The sequence below is a fragment of the Podarcis filfolensis genome, assembly GCF_964270895.1.
Source record: "Podarcis filfolensis genome assembly, chromosome: 2".
In the NCBI taxonomy this organism is placed as follows: Eukaryota; Metazoa; Chordata; class Lepidosauria; order Squamata; family Lacertidae; genus Podarcis; species Podarcis filfolensis.
In genome coordinates this window covers 19,110,197-19,133,408 of record NC_139605.1, presented here as the reverse complement: position 1 = coordinate 19,133,408, position 23,212 = coordinate 19,110,197, and the positions used below count along the sequence as shown (strand labels likewise).

The 23,212-nt window shown below is 47.4% G+C and overlaps 1 protein-coding gene across 4 annotated transcripts in view; it reads right to left on the bottom strand.

Moving 5' to 3' along the window:
- The window catches only part of PLXNB1 (plexin B1), a 145,434-nt gene that overhangs the window by 103,677 nt on the left and 18,545 nt on the right, over positions 1–23,212 (bottom strand). For 2 of the 4 annotated variants that reach the window (XR_014544855.1, XM_083600280.1), the window contains exon 1: positions 8,719–8,759. The gene's annotated coding sequence lies outside the window, so the exon portion shown is untranslated. Of the gene's footprint in view, positions 1–8,718; positions 8,760–10,386; positions 10,512–11,419; positions 11,470–16,045; positions 16,261–23,212 lie in introns of those variants that run through there. The other 2 variants (XM_083600281.1, XM_083600282.1) reach the window with 2 other exon arrangements.

Genomic DNA, 23,212 nt, shown 5'->3' with positions numbered 1-23,212 from the left:
AACATGGCTTCCTATTGGCTGCAGGAACATCCTGCAGCCAATTGGAGGCCATGCCTTGGTTTCCGAACATTTTGGAAGTCGGATGGACTTCCAGAACGGATTCTGTTCGACTTCTGAGGTACAACTATAGACCCAATCAATCACTGCGCTCTCCAGGAGAGGGCCTCCTGAAAATACCATCTTATCAGGCCATCCTCACCTCACCTCAGTTTTAAATACTTGGCCAACACCACCTTTGTTGTCTGAAAATTTTCCTCTTTCCACCAGCCTTTTAAAAAGCAGAAATCTTTCACAGTCAGCATCTGTTCTGGAATTGCTTTTAGACATTTTATCGCTTGTGTGTTTGCCGCACCAGACTCCTTTGGGAGAAAGGTTGTATATAAATTAAATAAACAACAAACAAATCATGCTTAAGATCTGAAACAGTGATGTCCAGAAAGCTGCACAATCTGCTGCTTTTGTTTAGTGGGCCATGATTCACTCTAAGAAGATGATGATGGGGTCAGCATTTAGAATCATGGTCATCTAGTCCAATCCCCTGAAATGCAGAAATCTCAGCTAAAGGATCCAGGACAGATTTATCGAGTGAGAAGGAACTGAGGCCAGGTGGGTGATGGAACAGTGTCCACTGAAGTACAAAAACTGAGGCCTTGGACGGCTGCTACAAATTAAAGAGTTGGCCAGGGATTCCCAAATTATTCCCACTATGAATGCTGAGGCAGATTATACACCATGACAGATGTTGAAGCATGCCTTGAAAAATTAAGCTACTACACTGGCCACGCTCACTGCCCCTCAAGAGTGGGCAGGCCACATGCAATGCTAATCCCTCCTTTCCCCGCCACACTCAGTTACTCACTGCCAGTATATGACCAGCTGCATCATCCTGAGGAACACCCTGCGATTCCCCAATACAGCCTGCACTACAGTTGGTGTAGTGGTTAAGAGTGGCGGACTTGTAATCTGGTGAACCAGGTTCGCTTCCCCGCTCCTCCACATGCAGCTGCTAGGTGACATTGGGCTAGTGACACTTCTCTGAAGTCTCTCAGCCCCACTCACCTCACAGAGTGTTTGTTGTGGGGGAGGAAGGGAAAGGAGATTGCTAGCCGCTTTGAGACTCCTTAGGGTAGTGATAAAGCAGGATATCAAATCCAAACTCTTATTCTACTACTACTACAGTTGACAAGGGTGAGAGAATTCCCCAAGCATCATCATTGCTCAGAATCTAGTTAGGGTAGCCTATGAGCCAGTTTAGTGTAACAGTTAAGAGACCAGGGTATAAAATCCCCACTCAGCCATGAAGCTCACTGGGTAAATTTAGGCCAACCTCGCCCACCGCCCCCACCCAACACTTAGCCTAACCTACCTCAAAGGGTTGTTGGGAGGGTAGAAAGAGGTGGGGAGAACCACATACGTCAGTGATGGCCAAACTTGGCCCTCCAGCTGTTTTGGGACTACAATGTGCAATCTGCAAACGCCATCTTGGTAGTCAAGATAACCCCACAATTAATGGGCAGTTATTGCAGCAGTGAGCTCATATATATTTATAGTCACTTGCTTTGATATAAGCTAATTGGCTTTCTTTGATGTTGTCCTTATCTGTGGGCTTGGGGTGCTGGGCTCTGAGCCCAGAAAGAGGAGCTGTCTGTAAGATTTGGGTCAGCCATAGGCAAACTCTGGCCCTCCAGATGTTTGGGACTACAATTCCCATCATCCCTGACCACTGGTCCTGTTAGCTAGGATTGATGGGAGTTGTAGTCCCAGAACAGCTGGAGGGCCAAGTTTGGCCATCACTGACATATGTCATCTTGTGTGCCTTAGGATATAAAGGCAACATAAATAAAACCCCAAAGTCTGGGCAAATGGGAACGGATGGAAGGAGGGGGTTGTTGGTTTGTTCCTGTTTTTGTTTTTATTATGTATTTTGTGTTTCTTTTATTTCCTTTTTTATTTTGTGAACCACCTTGAGATCTACAGATGAAGGGTAGTACACAAATTTTAACAATAACAATAGGCCTATCCTTCATTTACAAAGCAGGATGCTTGCCTTTTGTCCTGGGAGCCAACTGAGAACAATGCGAGTGTCTATTTGAGTGGCATGTGTCACAGACAAACTGCGCCACTGATACAGTCGGGAAACTTTGGACAGCAGAGGCCTAGATGAGCCAACAGCCTGGCTTACGATAAGGCAGCTAATAACCTTTCCCGTATTCTCTTTCTGGTCTGTAGAAACACACCACCAATCAGTACTTTTTGTCAGGCATTTCTATATGTTTCTCCACAGCCCTCCATCACGAGGGAGAGAAATGGATGTATATCAAGAGTCTGAAGACCTAGGTGCCAATGGTGAAAGGGCAGGATTCGTGGTGCCCATCTCAGTGGCAGCCGCTCAAGACCTCTGGATCCTCAGCTATAACGAGCACACAATAACAGCCATAATGAAACCGCAGAAAGCTCCCGGGCAGACAGTGCTGTTATGCGAGAGGGATATAAATTGACAGGAAAACGACAGTGATCAATTGTCTAGTGACATACTGGAAGGAGGCTCTGGCTGGAGCTGGCAGCCGTCCAGTAGTATTCAACATTTTAATTAGATATTTGAAGGGCTGTGTGGTAAATACACTAGCTGGATTCATGAATGGTTTGAAACTGAGGAGGGAGGTGGTAAAGACTGCGGACAGGGATCATAAAATAAAAAATAAAAGGAGGCCTGACCTCAATAACATGGAGAAGCAGGCTGAATTTCTGGCCTGGTGCCACACAAAAGCTTATACACAGCAGGCTTCAGAGAAGCCTTTCTAGTGCATTAAAAAAAAAAAAAAACTTTTAATGGATTTGAATTCTACCAGTCTTAAAGGATTTAGGCTAGAAAGCACAGAGCATCTGCTTGTCTCTGGGGCAAATCCCCTGCCAACGTACAAAGTTCAGCTTCAAGCGGGAGGGAAACAGTATTTCGGGCGGTGTGGGTAGGAGAAATTGGAGAAGTGGGACTTAATTGAACCCGTGGCCATGTACCTTTTCCTTGGCCAATCTTGTAACCAGCCAGCCCTCCCTGCAGAATTTTCACTGCCAGTGAAAAAGACCCTGGAAAGTGAAGGAAGGCACTCCACCTGCTACTGCTTGGACTGGACACTTTTATGCAAGGAAGGAAATCAGAGAGGGGAAGGAAGGCTGGCATTCTGAGCCAAGCCTGTACAGTATAAAAATCAAAGGCCTGCATCTCAGGCCCAGCAATTGTCAGGCAAAAGATTGCACTGGAGAACAGGTGGCCTATAAGATCAATCGCATACAATAAACACACACTTTTCTCCCATCCTCCAAGGAACTCAGGGCAGCAAATATACTTATTCCCCCTCCTTTATCCCCAAAGCACAGCCTGTGTTCAGACACTAAAGGTAAAGGGACCCCTGGCCATTAGGTCCAGTCGTGGCCGACTCTGGGGTTGCGGCGCTCATCTCACTTTATTGGCTGAGGGTGCTGGCATACAGCTCCCGGGCCATGTGGCCAGCATGACTAAGCTGCTTCTGGCAAACCAGAGCAGCGCACGGAAACGCCGTTTACCTTCCCGCCGGAGCGGTACCTATTTATCTACTTGCACTTTGATCTGCTTTCGAACTGCTAGGTTGGCAGGAGCAGGGACCGAGCAATGGGAGCTCACCCCGTTGCGGGGATTCAAACCGCCAACCTTCTGATCAGCAAGTCCTAGGCTCTGTGGTTTAACCCACAGCGCCACCCGCATCCCTCATATTCAGACATTACGCTAAGCCATAGTTTAGGTTAGCCTTGTGCTCACACCCTCCTCCTCCTCCTCCTTCCCCAGAATCCAGAGCAGGCACCCCCAAACTTGGCCCTCCAGCTGTTTTGGGACAACAATGGTCCTGTTAGCTAGGGATGATGGGAGTTGTAGTCCCAAAACAGCTGGAGGGCTAAGTTTGGGGGTGCCTGGTCCAGAGCCAAGGTTTCAAGGTAGCTTTAAAAAAAGGGGGGGCTTGAGGGGAGTGGATCAGCCCCCCCCCCCCGCACAACAAACGGCGATGTCATTACTTTGGCACACAGTGCCTTAAACTATGGAACTCTCTTCCAAAAGACAGCTACAAAGCTGGACATCCGCTACAAGGGAACTAGACAAATTCATGGAGGATAAGGCTCTCAATGGCTGCAAGCCACGGTGGTTTTGCTACCCCTCCTGTGTCGGAGGCAGCAGGCTAGTTGCTAGGAATTGAGAACGCGGAGGGTGCTGCTGAATTTAGGCCCTGCTGGCTGGCTGGCTTCCCATAGGCATCAAGTTGGTTTACTGGGCTAGATGAGCCTTTGGTTTATTTTTTGCGCAGCAAACTCCTCCAACCACAAAGGTCCCTTCATCTGGACTTGAACTCTCTGCCACCCCACATTTTGCAACCACACATGCCTTGTGGATATAATGACAGTTTGCTGCCGTTCTGCCACCGCCACCTCTGCCCTGAATTCTGTGCTAAAACAAGAGCTACGCGGAGCTCTGGCAGGGCAGGGCAAAAGAAAAGGAAAAAGAACAACAAACCAAAATGAAGAACTGCCCAATTTAGCAGGGTTGTAGTCCTACAACAAATGCAAACAGCTGAGTGTTTTTTTCTTCTAACCCTCTCATCAAACTGCTTTTTACTGGGGTGCTTTTCTTTTGGTCTCTAAGCTTTTGATGTACTAATTAGCCCACCCAACCTGGGACAGTCCTTCTTCTTCTTCTGTTTTTGCTCTGACCATTTTTGGCTTGAAGAGGAGCTGCAAGAGGCCTGACATTTTTGCCCTGTGCTTCCCCTTCCACCCGTGTGGTCCAGAGCAGACATGGCAACATGGCACCGGGGAAAGGATGTAGCTCAATGGTTGAGCATCTGTTTTGAACTCAGAAGGTCCTGGGTTCCATTCCAGATAGGACTGGGAGAAACCTCTGCCTAAAATCCTGGAGAGACGCTACCGGTTTTGCGTACGCAATACTCAGCTGGATGGAGTAATGATCAGGCTCAGTAGAAAGGCAGCTTCCTAGGTTCCTAACGCTGACCCAGCCAGAAAGCCTGCAACGCTGGACATGAGCACAACAGCACTCTGCCCACCTGTGAATCCCAGCACCTAGTATTCAGACTCCAAAGAGTGGAGACAGACCTCCACAACACTTGTATCAATCACATTCCAGAAATCGTTCACCATCACCACGGATGCCATTCTCTGGTGGAACAGCAGTTAAGTTCATTCATGGTTCTAAATATTGGAGTTGGGGAATGCTGGAGTTGAGGGCAGGAGTACAGGTGCCTGTAGTATAAACACCGACAACTGGGAAACGCTGGCCTGCGAGCTCTCCAGTTGGAGAACAGCCTTTGCCAAAGGTGTCATGGGCTTTGAAGACGCTCAACTCAAGACGAAAGGGAGAAATGAGCTAAGAGGAAGGCACGCTTGGCAAACCCTCACCGTGATCAACTCCCACCCAGAAACCAGTGTCCCCACTGTGGAAGGATGTGTGGATCCAGAATTGGCCTCCACAGTCACTTACGGCCTCGGCCCAGTATACCTGAAGGAGCGTCTCCACCCCCATCGTTCTGCCCGGACGCTGAGGTCCAGCGCCGAGGGCCTTCTGGCGGTTCCCTCGCTGCGAGAAGCCAAGTTACAGGGAACCAGGCAGAGGGCCTTCTCGGTAGTGGCGCCCTCCCTGTGGAACGCCCTCCCACCAGATGTCAAAGAGAAAAACAACTAGCAGACTTTTAGAAGACATATGAAGGCAGCCCTGTTCAGGGAAGCTTTTAATGTTTAATAGACTATTGTATTTTAATATTCTGTTGGAAGCCGTCCAGAGTGGCTGGGGAAACCCAGCCAGATGGGCGGGGTATAAATAAATAAATTATGATGATGATGCGACTCATTGTTAAAACCATGTTTATGGAAGACAATCTTATTCGGCTACAAGTGATCACCAAAGAAGAAGTAGTAGTTCAGATGCTGCCAAAACAACCAAACAACCATAGGAAACCATTGCCTGGAAAGGCCCACAAATTCCAATTCCTTTCTTGCCTCTGTGCTCTGGAATACCCAGTCTGATCATCTGAATAAAGGTGGAACTTAAGGCACGGTTCTGCATTGAGTTTGCTGGAAGGCTCTCTTTCATCCTGTGAAACGAGAGATGGCGAACTTCTTGTGGGATCTACTTTGTTGTTGTTTTCTACCAGAATGCCAAGATCCACCAACTGGTGCCAAAGACAACACGGTAGAATTAAGGAATTCTGAGCCCCAGGAATTATTTCAAGTACCAAAACCCCAACCACAGTCCTTCCACAAAAATAAAAGCACACCCGTTTTCCCACCCCCAATCACCAGCTTATTTAGGGGGGCTCCTTTGTTGCTGCTACTGTTGAGCAAATGGGCGCAAGAAATCCTTGCCAATGTACTTAAGATACTGATCTACCTTCTATTCACCCCTAAAGCAGGTAGCTAGAGGTGAACAGAAGACTGGGAAAGGTGAGGCTTAAACCCGAGCAGAAGTATGCTCAAAAATTATCACCACCTTCCCCTGAACCTGCAGCTGATCTGTAAAAGATACAGGGACACATCCTGTATCCTGCAAAAGTGTGAATAGTCAGACAACAGAAAAAAAATTAAAACAACACTGCTACCTCATCTCATCCTCTTCTGCATTGCAGACTAAACAGTCTTGATGCTTCTACTTCCCCTTTATACAGACACCCACTCAGAAGCTTTTCTTCATAATTTCCAGGCCTCTCTTTTATCTAAGCTCAGCTGTCTGACCAAGAGCCCAGTCATAGCAGAGGGTAATAGCTGGAGGTGGCCTGACTAAGGTGGACACAAGGCAACAGGTGCTCCTGCACCTTTAATAGCTGGGTCCCGGCATTTAATGTATGACAAGCCGAAATTCCCATTTCCGCGCAACAAAAAAAGGTGCAGCAGTCCTCTCCTGTTTTGAACCTGGGCCTCCGAATCTTGTCCTAGACTAAGGAGACAAAGTCATGCACTTCGCTTCACTTGACATGTGTGGGCCTTAGGTATGTCCCTCTCCCGTTGCTGCCTAAAAACTAACAGCACAAATTACTTTTAATTATTATCACTTAATGTATTTGCATCCTGCCTTTTTCCCAAGACGAGGTTCAATGTGGCTCGCAAATACCATATATATCAGTAAAATACCATCTATATCAGTAGTGGCACCAAATTAAAGTTGAATGACAATAAATTTGTGATATTCAAAAAGAGTGAAACACAAGGCAAAAGGAGTAGACTAAATTGGCATTCAAAGCAATTGCTATCACCTATTAGGGTTCACTGAGAAGTGGGTGGCGCTGTGGGTTAAACCACAGAGCCTAGGGCTTGCCGATCGGAAGGTCGGCGGTTCGAATCCCCGCGACGGGGTGAGCTCCCGTTGCTCAGTCCCTGCTCCTGCCAACCTAGCAGTTTGAAAGCACGTCAAAGTGCAAGTAGATAAATAGGTACCACTCCGGCGGGAAGGTAAACGGTGTTTCCGTGTGCTGCTCTGGTTCGCCAGAAGCGGCTTAGTCATGCTGGCCACATGACCCGGAAGCTGTACGCCGGCTCCCTCGGTCAATAAAGCAAGATGAGCGCCGCAACCCCAGAGTCGTCCGCGACTGGACCTAACAGTCAGGGGTCCCTTTACCTTTACCTATTAGGGTTCACACCCAGCACGATTCAAAGCATGTTGTCAGGGAACTGCCATCGGAATTAGCGGAGGAGGCGAGGCTCCACAGCGATGCTGGAGAGGGGCCAAGCAGGGAGAGAGGCAGGTCTCCGGCTGGGGAAGAAAATCAGCGCAACACCAGGGATAGAGGGGGGCCGATGGGGGAAGCAGAGAGGAGGCTCCAGGACTCTTCGCAGGAGACCAGCGAGGAGAGCACAGGTCCTCCGCTGCCCACACCCACCCTGCGCAGAAGACTTCCGCGCAGGGAAAGTAGGTGGCGACTTGGCGTCAAAGAACTTCTGTGCTGGAAGTGGTTCAAGAAACGCCCACTGACGGATTCTGCCAGCGACTGAACAGCCACGGAGTGGATGGCTGTCCAGCGAGAAACGGTTTAACCAGGCAACCTAGCCCAGAGCGGCGGTAACTTACGCACAAGCAACCCCTAAAGCCATTACACATGTCTACTCAGAATCAAACTCCATTGGCTTTAGTGGGACTTAAAGAGTGCAAGCCTATACATGTTTACTCAGAAGTAAATTCCTGTTATGCTTAGCGGGTCTTTGTCCCAGGTAAGTGTTGTGTGGCCCAGAAGCTTTAATCTTGGTAGACCACTTAACGATTTTTCCTCCTGTTGCAGCAACTGTAATTCACTGTGCTAGGTGCTGTATGATTTGTAATTGCATTTGTATTGCTTTTTAATTTTTCATATCGCCTTACAATTTGCATCCCACAGATCTGCGATACAATAAAACCCAAGGTGAAGAAAAGAAGAAGAAATGAAAATACTATTAAAAACCAACATGAGCAGGCATGCCACAGACCACGTGAATGAAGCTCATGGACCACTTCTGGTCCATGGACCACTTTAGGAACCCCTGTTTTAACCTCTGGTAATTGTCTTTATTTCCTTTACTGCACTTGCAGCTTTCTTGCATTCAAGGAAGCTTCTAATAATAATACAAAACATAGCATAGCCGACATCAGAACCAAGCAGGTTAAGAAATGAATAGTTCACATAGAGACAATCAATTTCAGCCACGCTAAGCACTTACTTCCTGCCTTTCTCCCACACTCTCAGCAGCCCACAGGAAGCTCCCAGGTGGCTCTCCATCCAGGCTTCTGCCTCAGGTGTCTTTGGCCCATAGCCCTGGGGCGGCTGAGCTCTGCCCTTATTCAGGCTGCCCAGCTGAGGACTCCAGAATGACACTTCCAACCAAAGTGGCAGCCTGCTGTGGGGTACGAGTCACGGCTATTAAGGGCCAGCTGCATCCTGCGCAGCTGCCAATCAGCTCTCCTTAAGGAAGTAGGAAGAGGCTGCTGGTCAGCAGTTGCTTCCGCTCTGTGTTCTTGCCTGTTTCTTAAATTGCTCTTTTGTTTATCTTGGTCCGTGTTCATATCCTACGTTTTAAGCACGGTGATGCCACTTCAAAGCGTCATGGCGTCCCCCAAGGAATTCTGGGAGCTGTAGTCCGCTAAGGGTGCCGAGAGTTCTTAGCAGAGCCCTATTCCCCTTGCAGCAAGCATCCCCAAACTCTGCCCTCCAGATGTTTTGGGACTACAGCTCCCATCATCCCTAGCTAACAGGACCAGTGGCAGTGGCGTAGCGTGGGTTGTCAGCACCCGGGGCAAGGCAAGCAATTTGCGCCCCCTAACCCGTGGATTTGTGCCCCCTAACCCATGGATTTGCGCCCTCTAACCCTAACCCCCAGATGTTGCGCCCGGTGCGGCCGGCCCCCCCCTGCACCCCCCACGCTACGCCACTGACCAGTGGTCAGGGATGATGGGAACTGTAGTCCCAAAACATCTGGAGGGCAGAGTTTGGGGGTGCCTGGTTAAATCAATCTGAGAATGTCTCCTAACAACCCTTAGCAGACTACAGTACCAGAAGGGTAGCCAGTGCAGACCTTTTAACAATGGTGTCACATATTGTCAACCAGATGCCCCCATCAGCAGTCTGGCTATAGCACTGTGCACCAGCTGGAGCTTCCAAAACAGGCCCAAGGCCAAATCTACATAGAGTGAATTGCAGTTATTCAGTTTTGAGGCTACCACCACATGAACTACGGTGGTCAGGCTATGCACAGTGTCTCTTGCTAACAGTACTTGTACAGAATGGTGGTATTCAAATGTGAGGTTTAAAAGAATCAGTTTAAAAGAATCAGGAACAATTATCATGGCCCATGTGCCCCCTTCTCCCTCCCTCACATGCACAGCTTCATGTATTACTTCCTGTTTAGCTCAAACTACCATGGTTTGATCAAAGCAAAGTTTGCAACATTCAAACACAACAGCAAACTATGGTTTAATCAAAACAAGAAAGCAGGGGGTGCAGGTATGGAGTTCATTCTCAGTCATCCAAACCATGGTTTACAGCACGACCAGGAGGCAGCCACCAGAATTCCTTTTCTTTTGCTACCCAACAGCAGCACAACCATGTCACAAACAGAGTTCCAATACGGATGATGTCGCCATCAAGGGGACAGTAGAGTTCAACCAGAAACACCCAATTAGGCTTTGAACACCAGGATCTCTACAGTCAAGGTACAACGAGGAGCGTGGGTGCCCGATTAGTCACCAAGAATTACGAGAGGGTGGTGATTTGTTCTCTAAAATGGCAGAAACTTCCTTCACCTGCAAAAACTCGACATGCGGCCATGCCATTTTTGCTCTCCTCTGCACAGTGGGCTGCATGCATGTTATACGTCTCAGAGCAAACTTACCTGAGTCCTATAGGCAAGTTCTGGCAGGAGTCCACAATCGATGCAATGGCAGCAGTTGAAAGTCTGCTGGTAAATAGCTTAGAGCTGCAGCCAGAAATGAGTGGGATACCTGGGGTTCAGGCAACCTTCAGGAAAGAAAACAGGAGGTGGGAGGGTTGGTTGGTAAACTTAAATCTCCTACTGGTCAGTATACAATGTGCATAAACCCCCATCCTACGAAGAAAGCAAAAACCACACGTATCTAGGTTTGCTAGGTTGCACTCCAGCGATGTAAAAAATTCTGAGCTTGCATGATGCAGTCGTGGCTGCTCCTGCCACCCCAAATAAATAATCATAATCATAATCATAAATTTTATTTATACCCCGCCCTCCCCGGCCAGAGCAGGGCTCAGGGCAGCTAACACCATTAAAATTACAGTAAAAACATAATTTTTTTTTTTTTTTTTTAACAATTTAAAATACAGTGGTACCTTGGGTTACATACGCTTCAGGCTACGGACTCCACTAACCCAGAATTAATACCTCAGGTTAAGAACTTTGCTTCAGGATGAGAACAGAAATCGTGTTCCAGCGGCACGGCGGCAGCAGGAGGCCCCATTAGCTAAAGTGGTGTTTCAGGTTAAGAACAGTTTCAGGTTAAGTACGGACCTCAGGAACGACTTAAGTATTTAACCTGAGGTACCACTGTACGGGTTAAAATGCAATTTAAAATGCAGCCTCATTTTAAAAGTAGCCCATAGATCAAAACTATACATTGCCCAACACCAGGGCCAACCTGCCCATGAGGCAGACGAAGCAGAATCCAAGGGGCACCTCTGTAAGTGAGGCTTCAGTGGAGGGTGGTACCTTCTCATTTCACCTCAGGAGTCCAAACGGAACAAGCCACTCCTGCCCAACACCCACTTTGATTGCCTACAAATGGGGCTTCTCATTCTGGGCCAAGAGCATCATCCAGAGTCTCGCCCTCCCTGGCCTCTGGTCCACGGCTTGCTCCTCAGTAGAACAGCATGGAATCGTGACCCCTTTTACTTACCATCTGGACTGCCTGGGCTTCATTTCTCTTCTCGGTCAATGCACCTCAAGCTGTAAAAAAAAACACAACGAGAATGTTTCATCCCAAGCAAAGCAAATGCAAGTAACCTTGGGCCTATCTATTTCTTTAGATGCATGGGACATTAAGAGTTTGGACCACTGTACTCTCCGAACAGTTGACTAGTTGTGTTAAAAAAGCTCAGGGGCGGAGAAGCACGGACAGCTTTATTATTGATCGGTATCCTTTTATTCAACACATGACAACAACTGGTGTCAATAGAAAGCCGCCTCGCTCCCTGCCAAAACAGAAAAAAATGGTCAGCTGTAGCTGGATCTAATACCAGACTGATCCTTCCCTTTACAATAATTCTTTTGTCCTCTATGTCTCATCAGAAGATGCTTGTTTATGATGCAATATTGTCTTCTTCCTGAATTCATTCTGCACTCTCTTCCGCTTTGGTTTTTTTATACGATAATCTTTATTGCCATTGTCCCATACAGAACAACGAAATTGAAAAAATCTACATCATACATTCAAAAACCAACAAGCCTGCTATCCCAGCCTAGTTAACCCCCTAAAAACTCTGTCCCACAGAGACTACCTTACACTGCGTTTAAAAGCAAAATCGTATTTGGATAGAAACTGTTTCTCAGGTGGCTAGTCCTAGTCTTTATAACCCTGTACCTTCTTCCAGAAGGCAGGAGCTGAAAGAGATCAGTTCCAGGGTGTGTACTATCCTGCACTATCTCTGCAGCTTTCTTATGACACCTGGAAGTATAGATTTGATCCAAGGTGGGAAGAGTGCACCCAATTATTCTCTCTGCAGCCTTTACAACCCTGGGCAGCATTGTTTTTTCCCTGACCGTTTAGCTCCCAAACCACACACACAGACCATAAGTTAATACACTCTCAATAGTCAGTACAATGGCAAAATGCGATCAACAGGTCCTTTGAGAGATTATTTATCTTTTGTAGTTTTGACTTGTAATATAATTTAGAATTCGATAAAAAAAATTAAAAACGTTGGGCCTAAATGTAGGAGCTTGTTCTTTCCATATGTGTGCTTGGGGCATGATGGGGCGGTGGCAACACTCATCACAACCTGAGTTCCTTGGAAAGGTGTGTGGGGGGAGACTGTAATAAATAAATGAAGGACCGCACACCTTCCGTCAATGCAGTACTGCAGCATAATATTGACTCCAAAACAGGAACATAAGCTTTCAGGAGCGATCAACCATATTCACAGAATATGGACCTCTCAATCATCAAGCAAATGAACAGCAGTGGATGGCCGGATGGGGCAGTGGCACTGACCTGACCTCCCTTTGCCTGCATCACTGCAGCCAGGGCAGAGAATGGGAGGTTGGCACAGTGCAAACACACCAGCAGAACCAATCTAATGTTCCCTTTGGTGCATTTGCATTCCACCAACCTCACCCCTTTCCCTCTCTGTTTTGTTACACAGCAGCGACACAGGCAACTAGAGGTCAGGTGAACGCCACAACGCCACTCCACAGTCCTCTACCGCAAATTCTTTATGGAAGCACACTAAGAATTGCTGGATGCTAGGAACAAATAGTAGGGTGATGCGATAATGAATTAACGAATGGCCAACCAAGGACCCCATGCACATACATGCGGTCATACATACACCTTACATCAGAGCAACTTTGTGATCCCAGAACATGAATATTAACCGTAAAACAGAAGAAGAGCACAACATATAACTAACTTATAAAATTTATGGCCGCAGGTTATGGCGATGACTCAGATAGCTTTAAAATGTGCCAGACAAAGTAATGCAGAACAGGCCTGCTGGTGGCTTGTAAATAAGTTCACCCAAGTTACTAGCCTGCAAAGACATTTACTAGCCTGCATTTCCATGTTAGAGTAGCATCCAAAGTAAGAATACAGGCTGCTAGCCCCTTAGCAGGCTTGTAAAAGAGGAAAGGGGCAGGGGAGACAAAAACAATTTCCACCCAGGAGAGAGAGAGAGTGATCCACCGCAAGCTCTGCTGGCCATGATGGGCTCTGTGGCTGGCACAAAGAAGGAGGAGCATAGGCTTACTGGTCCCCCCACTACCACCCACTCAACTACCTTGAATTCCTGGTTGCCTTGGTTTCCCAGTTGTTAAATACACAGCTGCAAAAAGTATTACAATTTGTCATCATCGCCAATGGGTCCTCCAAGTTCAGGGACAATATGCCTCTGAGCAGCACATACTAGGGATCAACAGCAAGGGACATGCTGGGTTTGTATTTATAGGGGTGTAGCTGAGGCTCCAATACTTTGGCCACCTCATGAGAAGAGAAGACTCCCGGGAAAAGACCCTGATGCTGGGAAAGATGGAGGGCACAAGGAGAAGGGGACGACAGGGGACGAGATGGTTGGATAGTGTTCTCAAAGCTACCAGCATGTTTGACCAAACTGCGGGAGGCAGTGGAAGACAGGAGTGCCTGGCGTGCTCTGGTCCATGGGGTCACCAAGAGTCGGACACGACTAAACGACTAAACAACAACAGCTCATCGACAGCATACCCTACAAAATCCAGGTGATCCAAATTGGGATGCTCTGCTGACAACACGCCAGAGTGCCAGACCAAAAAACAGGACATTCTGGGATCCAACCAGAAGCCGGGATGACTTCTATAATTCCGGGATGTCCCACTTAAATCGGGATGGCTTGGCAGCATGTGGTACAGCCCCTGCTTTGCAGATGAAAAGTCCCAGGTAGGACTATGAATGTCCCTTGGTTGGAACGCCAGAGAGCCACTGCCAGCCAGTGTCCATAATACTGAGCTGGACTGACCAGTTGGTCAGACTCAGAATAAGCTTCCTATGCTCCTGTGCTTTGCTTCCCATAAGCTTCCCAGAAACATCTGCCTAGCCACTGCAGGAAACAGGATGCTGGGCCAGATGGACCTTTGACCTGATCCAGCAGAGCTCTTCTTGCATTTGTGTCATCCAGGCAAAGGCTCAAAAGCTCATAGCCCAAGAGGATGCTGGTGATCTTACACCAATTCCGGCGCCGGCCAGGAGCAAGTCCTTTGCAGGGACGCTTGGAGGTCGCGCCGTAAAGCTGGGTGAGCCTAGCTGGCCTATGCAACAGCTAGACAATCGCTGCCTGAAAACCGCCTTCCCTTGCCAGTTTGTCAAGTTTTGGCTCGTCTGCTTCACCTTTCCAAACACGGATGGAGACAGAAGACACCCATCACCCCCTGGGGGCAGAGGGGGTGGGAGATTCTGTTGGCATGGTGACTGACAGTAGCCCTCGCTTCCTTTTAACGAACAGGAATAAAAATGTTTTGTTCTCATTAAGGAAAAAGAGAGCTGCATTCCTGATTGGTGAGTAACGTCTCTGCCTGCGAGTTAATCTCCCAGAAAGCTGTGGCAGCCTGGGATGGGGTTTCCAGCCCGACCCACTCAGCCACTTTTCTCCTGAGCCTCTCTAGATACTCGTGAAGAGGGAGTTTCACCCAAGTTGGGGCTCACACTGCCCCACCCCACTTTGTGCTAGGGTCCCACAACAGACAGGTGTTTCCTCACAGTGCCCAAGGGAGAATTGAGACACACAACTGGTTGAAGGGGTGCGGTGGAGCAAGCATGTTAATTCTTCAACTCTTATTTGTGATAAGGCTGATCAACCATCAAGGTTCGCAGTTTTCCAGGTCAGGGAAAGCTTTTCACACCATTTTGTCTGATGAAGCATACCACACTGACTCCAGCACGTTGCAAAGGATTCTGGAGGCATGTTCCGGGATGCATGGTGCGTTCATGCAGGCCACTGTGGCCAGGCCTATCAGCCCATTGAACCATCTCGCAGGAACTGAGAGCGTACCCTGGAATACACACAACAGTCTTTTGCATTGCTATCTGTGTTGGGCTCAGAATTGGCATGGGGTAGGGGAAGCCGGGAGAAGTTAGGGAGGTGGAAAGGGGAACAAAATAGTTTTGCAGCAGCAGCAGCTGCAAGCAAAACTGTTCCAGATAGCCACATTGCAGTTACAAATTCTGGCGAAAGTAGCAGCAGCAGCAAGCAATTTTATCATAATCACAATCTTTTTCGTAAACCGCCTTGAGGGGTTTTTCTACGATCAAGCAGCATATAAATGTTATGAAATAACTAAATAAATCACCAAGCAATTTGCTTTTTAACGAAACTTATCAACCATTAATAACCTTCGAATTGTGGAATCCTTCCTCCTCCTCAAATACGTTTCCAAGGAAATTCATGGTTCAAAAGCCAAGTTTTGCAAAAGCTTGTTTAAATTAGCTTCCGGGGAACTGAGCTGCGGGGAACACACACACACACAGCTTTGATCTAGCAAGCTCAGCATTTGGAAAGCTGACCTGGATTGCCAGCATACTTGAACGAAGAGCCAAGTCGAAAGGCCTGCATTTCAAAGTGTTAAAAAATAAATTAAATAAGGCATTTGTTAAGGTTGCTGAGAATTCTGCTAGGGATCTCCCAGGAGCTCCTGGCAGAGGGAAACGTTATTAAAACCTGTGCTCTTCTGTAGCACAGAAAGGCTGCAAGTATTTTTGGATTGAATTAAACTGGTTTTCTCGGCACCTTTGCAAAAAAGAAAAAGAAAATCAGACAACAGCCAGGAGAGGATCCGTTACCTGAATTTTTCCCTCTTCTTTTTATGCCCAGAAGAATGTGACTTGCAGATCTAGCTCGCAAACTGTTCCTCTTACAATGCCGGCTCCCTGGCAGGTGGCCGACGAGCCCTCGAAACCATCTGTGATATGAGCAATTAGCGCAAAATGCCAGCTTCCCAACTGACAACATGGGCAAGTTATTTCCAGCGGAGAAGGAGTTGCGTTCCAATAGGCCCAGGCAGGCATTTCACACCCTGGCATCTAAGCCTGCTCTCCGCCTGCCTGCCTCCGGGTAGGAAGTTCTTCTGCAGCTTATACCCCCCCCCCACACACCCCTCCTCCAGAGAGACAAAGGGCCTTCTCACAAAACACCTCAATGAAGGAGGCAGCTGAATGAACAATGATGCAAACCAACCTTGGCTAACAAGCTCTGCCCAGTGTCCATTAGCTCAAATTTCTCCCAGTCCAGTGAGCAAAGCTGAAGAGGCTGCAGCACTGGGCACTGCCGCCCACCCCCATCCACCCACCCACCCCGCCCGCAAATTTGGGGATTTGTGGGAATGACTCCGCTCCTTACTCACACACACACACACACAAATGTATACACTAACCAAGCATTGGCTAGAACAGAGCACAACCAGAAACAGCTGATCATAATATTAAGAGATCAGAGCCATTCATTGGGTTTGGCCATACGATTAGGAACAGACATGTCTTCAAACACTGCATCTCTCTACACTATATGTTTAAAGAAGTATTGTACTACTACTACTACTAATAATAATAATAAATTTTTATTTATATCCCACTCTCCCCAGCTGAAGCCAAGCTCAGAGCAGCTAACAACTATAAAAGTAACAAAATTTACATAAAATCACAATCAATTGATTGAAATGCATTCTAAAACCAATTCAAAATCAAATTAATGGCAACTACTGGGCTAGAGTTCTGTGAGGACTTCCAAAGGAGGGGGTCATACTGTGCCTTGGCCAAAGGCCAGGTGGAACAGCTCTGTCTTGCAGGCCCTACGGAAAAATGTCAAGTCCCGCAGGGCCCTAGTCTCTTGTGACAGAGAGTTCCACCAGATCGGGGCCATGGCCGAAAAGGCCCTGGCTGTGGTTGAGGCCAGTCTAACCTCCCTGTGGCCTGGGATCTCCAAGATGTTTTTATTTGAAGACCGTAAGGCTTTCCCCCAGAGACTCCTGTGGTTTGTGAAGGGTGCAGAGTGTTGTTGGGGAGAGTGGTGATGATGATAATGATGATGATGATGATTGTCCCAGTCACACTGGGCGGCTTCCAGCAAAATATAAAAACACAATAAAGCATCAAACATTAAAAACCTTATCGTGGTGGGGTAGGGGAAGCCATGCCTGTTTAAAGTGGTATGATCCTGCTTTAAAAGTATAGTGTAGATAGGGCCAATATGTGAGGAAATGCCTCCTGTTGCCTCTTCTGAATGTAGCGCCATACCCATTTCATTGATTTACGGAATACACTTCCACAAAGATGTGTTGGCAGTCTCTGCCTCGGACAGGTTTAAAAGGAGATAAATTCTTGGGGAAGGTTAAGTGTATCAACCACCACTACTAGCTATTTTTGTTTTATTTATTTGTAAGAGATGCTCTAGCCTTGCCCTCTGTCACATGATCCAAAGGCAGTTCATAATAATACCAGGCCACCATAAAACCAAATCAACAGAAAGGAGGTCAAAACAAAGCATGCCTTAAAAAATATCCAGCGAGCCGCAACTTGGGTTCTCCACTTGCAGCACCGATGGGATTTGTAATAACATAAAAATGTCCAGGCAAAGAGGGCAGTTTTCCCCCGGCACAAGCATGACAAACGTTTTAAGAACATAAGGAGAGCTCTGCAGAATGAGGCCAAAGACCCATCTAGTCCAGCATTCTCTTCACACAGCGGCCAACCAGATTCCTGTTGGTGGTAGTTGTGCCTGCAAGGCGGAGGTGGCCAACATTTATGGCTGAAGGGTTGCATCCAGGCAGGCAGACAGACACAGGTTGTTGTGGCCAAAGTAAACTGTGTCCTCTCACCCACAAACACACATGCACAAGCAGGTACAGTGGTACCTCGGGCTACAGACGCTTCAGGTTACAGACTCAGCTAACCCAGAAATAGTACCTCAGATTAAGAACTTTACTTCAGGATGAGAACAGAAATCGCGCAGCAGCAGCGGCGGGAGGCCCGATTAGCTAAAGTGGTACCTCAGGTTAAGAACAGTTTCAAGTTCAGAACGGACCTCCAGAACAAATTACGGTAAGTTCCTAACTAACCAGAGGTACCACTGTACTATGCATGCAGACCACACAACATTCAAACACGTGCACACACGCATAATGTTTATATGCTCTGCCTCCACAGTTGCTCTTGTGCTCAGGCCCTGCTTGTACATTTCCCACAGGAAACTGGTCGGCCACTGTGAGAACAGGATGCTGGACTAGGTAGGCCACTGGCCTGATCCAGCAGCCTTGTCTTATGTATTCATGCCGCTGAACACCAGGCACTTTGTTCTCTCTCAATTTACCCAGTTGTACGAATGGAAGGGAAAGTGTCAGGGAGATAACACTGAGGTAATACATAACCTGAAAAGCGATGACAAACCTAGACAGCATCTTAAAAAGCAGAGCCATCACCTTGCCGACAAAGGTCCATATAGTTAAAGCTATGGTTTTCCCACTAGTGATGTATGGAAGTGAGAGCTGGACCATAAAGAAGGCCGATCGCCGAAGAATTGATACTTTTGAATTATGGTGCTGGAGGAGACTCTTGAGAGTCCCATGGACTGCAAGAAGATCAAACCTATCCGTTCTTAAGGAAATCAGCCCTGAGTGCTCACTGGAAGGACAGATCCTGAAGCTGAGGCTCCAATACTTTGGCCACCTCATGAGAAGAGAAGACTCCCTGGAAAAGACCCTGATGTTGGGACAGATGGAGGGCACAAGGAGAAGGGGACGACAGAGGACGAGATGGTTGGACAGTGTTCTAGAAGCTACCAGCATGAGTTTGACCAAACTGCGGGAGGCAGTGGAAGACAGGAATGCCTGGCGTGCTCTGGTCCATGGGGTCATGAAGTCGGACACGACTAAACGACTAAACACCAACAAAAATACATAACCAGCTTGACTTTTTTTAAAAACAACAACTCCTCTTTGAGGAATGAGCACTCCTATACGTGAGATGGCAGGGCACTAGCAGGAAAATGCTAGTTAACCATGTCCAGATGACCTGTTCAACAAATATTTGTCCCGATTTATTTTTGCAAAGAGATTAGATGATGATACCTATTTAATGAGCATTCATCCTTTTTTGTTTGTGGGTTTAATACCCCTTGCCATCAAGCGTCAACCCACACTTCTCAATGTATTTTCCCCCCAACCCACCCACACTCTCCTTATCCCCCAAAGTCCAATCTTTTCAGGGAAGAAGGGGTTTGTTTCACGAGAGCTTCAAATCAGGTTCTAATATGCAGCTGGAATTTGGTGATCTTCTTACTGTTTGAATTGTGCGTCTGCGATAAAAGGGATAGAGTTCTGGGCCAGTCACTGAATCTCAGCCTAACCTACTTCACAGGGTTGCTGCTGGTGGGGAAAACTGGATATGAGCTCCCTGGAAGAAGGGATATAAATTGTGCTCATGTCATCCCATGCTCCCAATCGATTCTCCACCATTCTGTCGTTTTTTCCCCTTTCCACATCGCCTGACTTGCACCTGTTATTTTCTGATGCCTATCATCTTATCCACACACACAACGTCACATTTTTCTCCATGGGATATTGCGCATGCTGTTGCCATGTCTGTTTTGTTTGTGCTGCAGTAAACATTCAAAAATCCTAGGGTTTGGGTCAAACTGAGGAAGGGGCTTGGATATAAAAGAGGGCAAAATTGCCTTTCTCATTTTTGCATGTTAGGGGTAAATTTATGGCCGGGGGAGCAGAATTAATTGGCACATGAATGCTCTGAAAGTTCCTATGCTGCTGCTGTTATTTAACACTGACACAAGCGCCTAAAACTTGGTAAGTGCTGCACATACATTAAAAATATATGAGTTGTGGCCTCAAACCTCAAAAGTTCCTTCCACCACAACTTTCTTCCTCTTTAAGGTGCCACATGGGTCTTAGTTAAAACATTTTAGGATATTTGAAAAAGAGAAGGATAACTGAGAGACCGGAGGTAATGCTGTGTGCGTTTGAGGCTGGCCAACATCTCTGTTTCTTGTCCTAAAAAGAAAATTATATAACATATTTTACCAAAAATATATATATATATGCATGGGTATTAAAGATTCATAGCACTGCTGGAGATATGTGGCAAGTCAAAGCCCTGGCAGAAGAGGCAGCAAAGCTTTGTTTCTGCTGGAGAACTTTCACCTTCTCTAGGAAATCCAGGTGACACGGGCAGTTTCCGTTTGCTGGGAGGCAAGCATCGTTGGGTGGTCTTGTGGATCTTTGTAAAAACAGGCCACAAGCTACTCTAATAGACTGCAGGTACTTGCAATGATCTGTCTTATAAAAAACTTTTGCCTTGCACTTAAGGGGAGCAAACAGCCATGCAGAAAATAAAAACACTTGCAGGAAGTGTTACAAAACATGGTTCGCCATGCAACAAGGGGGGCGGGGGGATGGAGAGGAGGGAAGCAAGAACCCATCTGAGCAGCTCTGAAGGGAATAAAGGTAAAGGGACCTCTGGCCATTAGGTCCAGCCGTGGCTGACTCTGGGGTTGCGGGACTCATCTCGCTTTATTGGCCCAGGGAGACGGCGTCCGGGTCATGTGGCCAGCATGACTAAGCCGCTTCTGGCGAACCAGAGCAGCGCACAGAAACGCCGTTTACCTTCCAGCTGGAACGGTCCCTATTTATCTACTTGCCCTTTGATGTGCTTTCGAACTGCTAGGTTGGCAGGAGCAGGGGGGAATAGAGCTCTCTTAACTGCTCTCAGCTCCCTTGAGAAAAAAAACTACATTTCCTAGGATTCTTTGGGGGAGGGGGGCGGGAGGAAGAATCCATGACTGTTCAATGGGTATTATAGCGCTGTGCTGGTCATGGGGCCCTGAATTTCATTACTGTAATGCCACTGTAATGCAGAACGCCACGCCAGAGACGCATGCCCCTCGTTGGCAAACTCCTTAGGCCCAAGGTGCCCCACACACAGTTCCCAAGGGCCTGGCTGGCCACTTCCTGGCCGGTACCTCGTGGGTTAACATGAACATTCCTCTCTCCTTCTGACCTGAGCGGTGCAGCTTGAGTCCAGGCTATTCTTTGCGCTCTTGATAAAAGCATGTGAAAGCTGAAGGCCTCACACATTCCTCCATTCAGGGCTTGGCTGCCTGCCTGTAAACTGTCACTCCCTGGCACCCAGGCCAGAGAGGGAGAGAACTGCAGGGAACGCAAGCCAAACTCCCACCCAGGGCCAGCTGCGCTTAAAACTGCACCCTCCCCATCTTTCCCCACCAGGGAGATCAGATCCCTTCTTCCGGCAAGTGGAATAATAATAATACCACTCCGTTTTGGCTCCAGTCAGCATCTTTCCCCAGAAGCCGCCCCCTGTCCCCAAACCTCTGCAAAAGAGAGCACCTTACCCATCCCTCGGGAACAACTCAGAACAAGCCCCACTAATAGCAGGGTTGTGTCCTGTTTATGTAAAACTTTTGAGAAAGGCGGGAGACAGGACTGTGTAAGAAGGTTCCTTGGGGTGCCGTGACATTTAATTACCCAGGCCCCACCTGTCCCAGGCCCACAGCCTGGCATGGCTGCACAGCAAGCAGTTACGGCAAGAACATGTTTAACAGCACATCGTGCTTATATCGCGAGGGGATCTCTGCACCCCCTGGGAAGCTTTCGTTCATTAAAGAAACAACAACCCAGAACTAAATTAAAAGCAGCAACGCAGCTCAGCAGTGTCCCAAGTAACACTTTAAAACCACTACCACCATCATTTTTTCAAAAAAACCACAACCACCCAAAGCACCTTATTTTTCTTTTCCTAACTTTCTATTTAAAAAGACAGCTACGTAAAGGAGCATGTTTTTTTAAAAATAAAGCAATCCCATGCTAGTGAAAATGAAGGTATTTTTAGATATTATAAAAATGAAAAAGGCTCAGCAATCTGGAAATGGGTGATGGGCCAGCAAAGGAGGCTCACTTCACCAGTCGGATTTGCAGCTGTAAACTTGAGGGCTCAGAGCTGTTTGAAATTCTGCGCCCTGAGTTTCTTAACATCAAAATTTTGCATTAAGGCGACAGAGAGGGAGAGAGGGAGGATTGGACAAGTACAGGCACACATTAAAGGCAAAGCGAAGAAAGGAGGAGGGATTAAAAAGAATAGCTACGGGAGCTTTAAGAATCACAAACACAGGGCATATGTATATACCCAAAATGATCTGGCATCTGCGATCAGTCACAAATGAGGATTGGTCACATAAGCTTTCCATGGGTGGTCATTTTGCTTTGTTCTTAAATTCACTTTCTGCCACTTTTTATGTTTTTGATTGTTCTTTAGCTATTTTTTTTATTATACTCTGTACATTACCTTGGGCCATAAGATAGCGACAGCAGCTCTGCCACTGGCCAGGTGGCCCTTGGAAGATCATCTGCTGTCACAGGTATTCCTCCTGCCCTTACTTTTTCACACTAAATGCAGCAGCAGCAGACCTTGCTGCTAGCATATCTCTACAATCAGTGGGTGAGGCAGGTGTTTCCATTCGGCCCATTTTATGCATTAAGGCTTCCTTCCAGCCTCGGAAGTGCCCGGCGTATACCTCTCAAGTCGCACTCAAGCGAAACCCCACCTGACAGCCCGAGCTGACAAGGCGCCAGCTGCTCTGGTTGGAAATCAAGAGGCGTCAGGAGCTGAAACAATGCAGGGACAATTTTGAGGACTTAAACGCCTTGCATGGTGAAGGGCTCTTAGGAAGCCAAAGGAAATGCCATTTCTGATGTGAGACATTACAGCTTCGGGCCGCCTCTGGACGTCACAATAAAACATATCTGAAGAAGTGTGCATGCACACGAAAGCTCATACCAATAACTCACTTAGTTGGTCTCTAAGGTACTACTGGAATTTTTTTATTTTGTTTCGACTACGGCAGACCGACATGGCTACCTACCTGTAACTAGAACAATAAAACATGTTTTTTTCTTCTTGCAGGGTTTAGGGAATCTTTTCCCTGGGGGA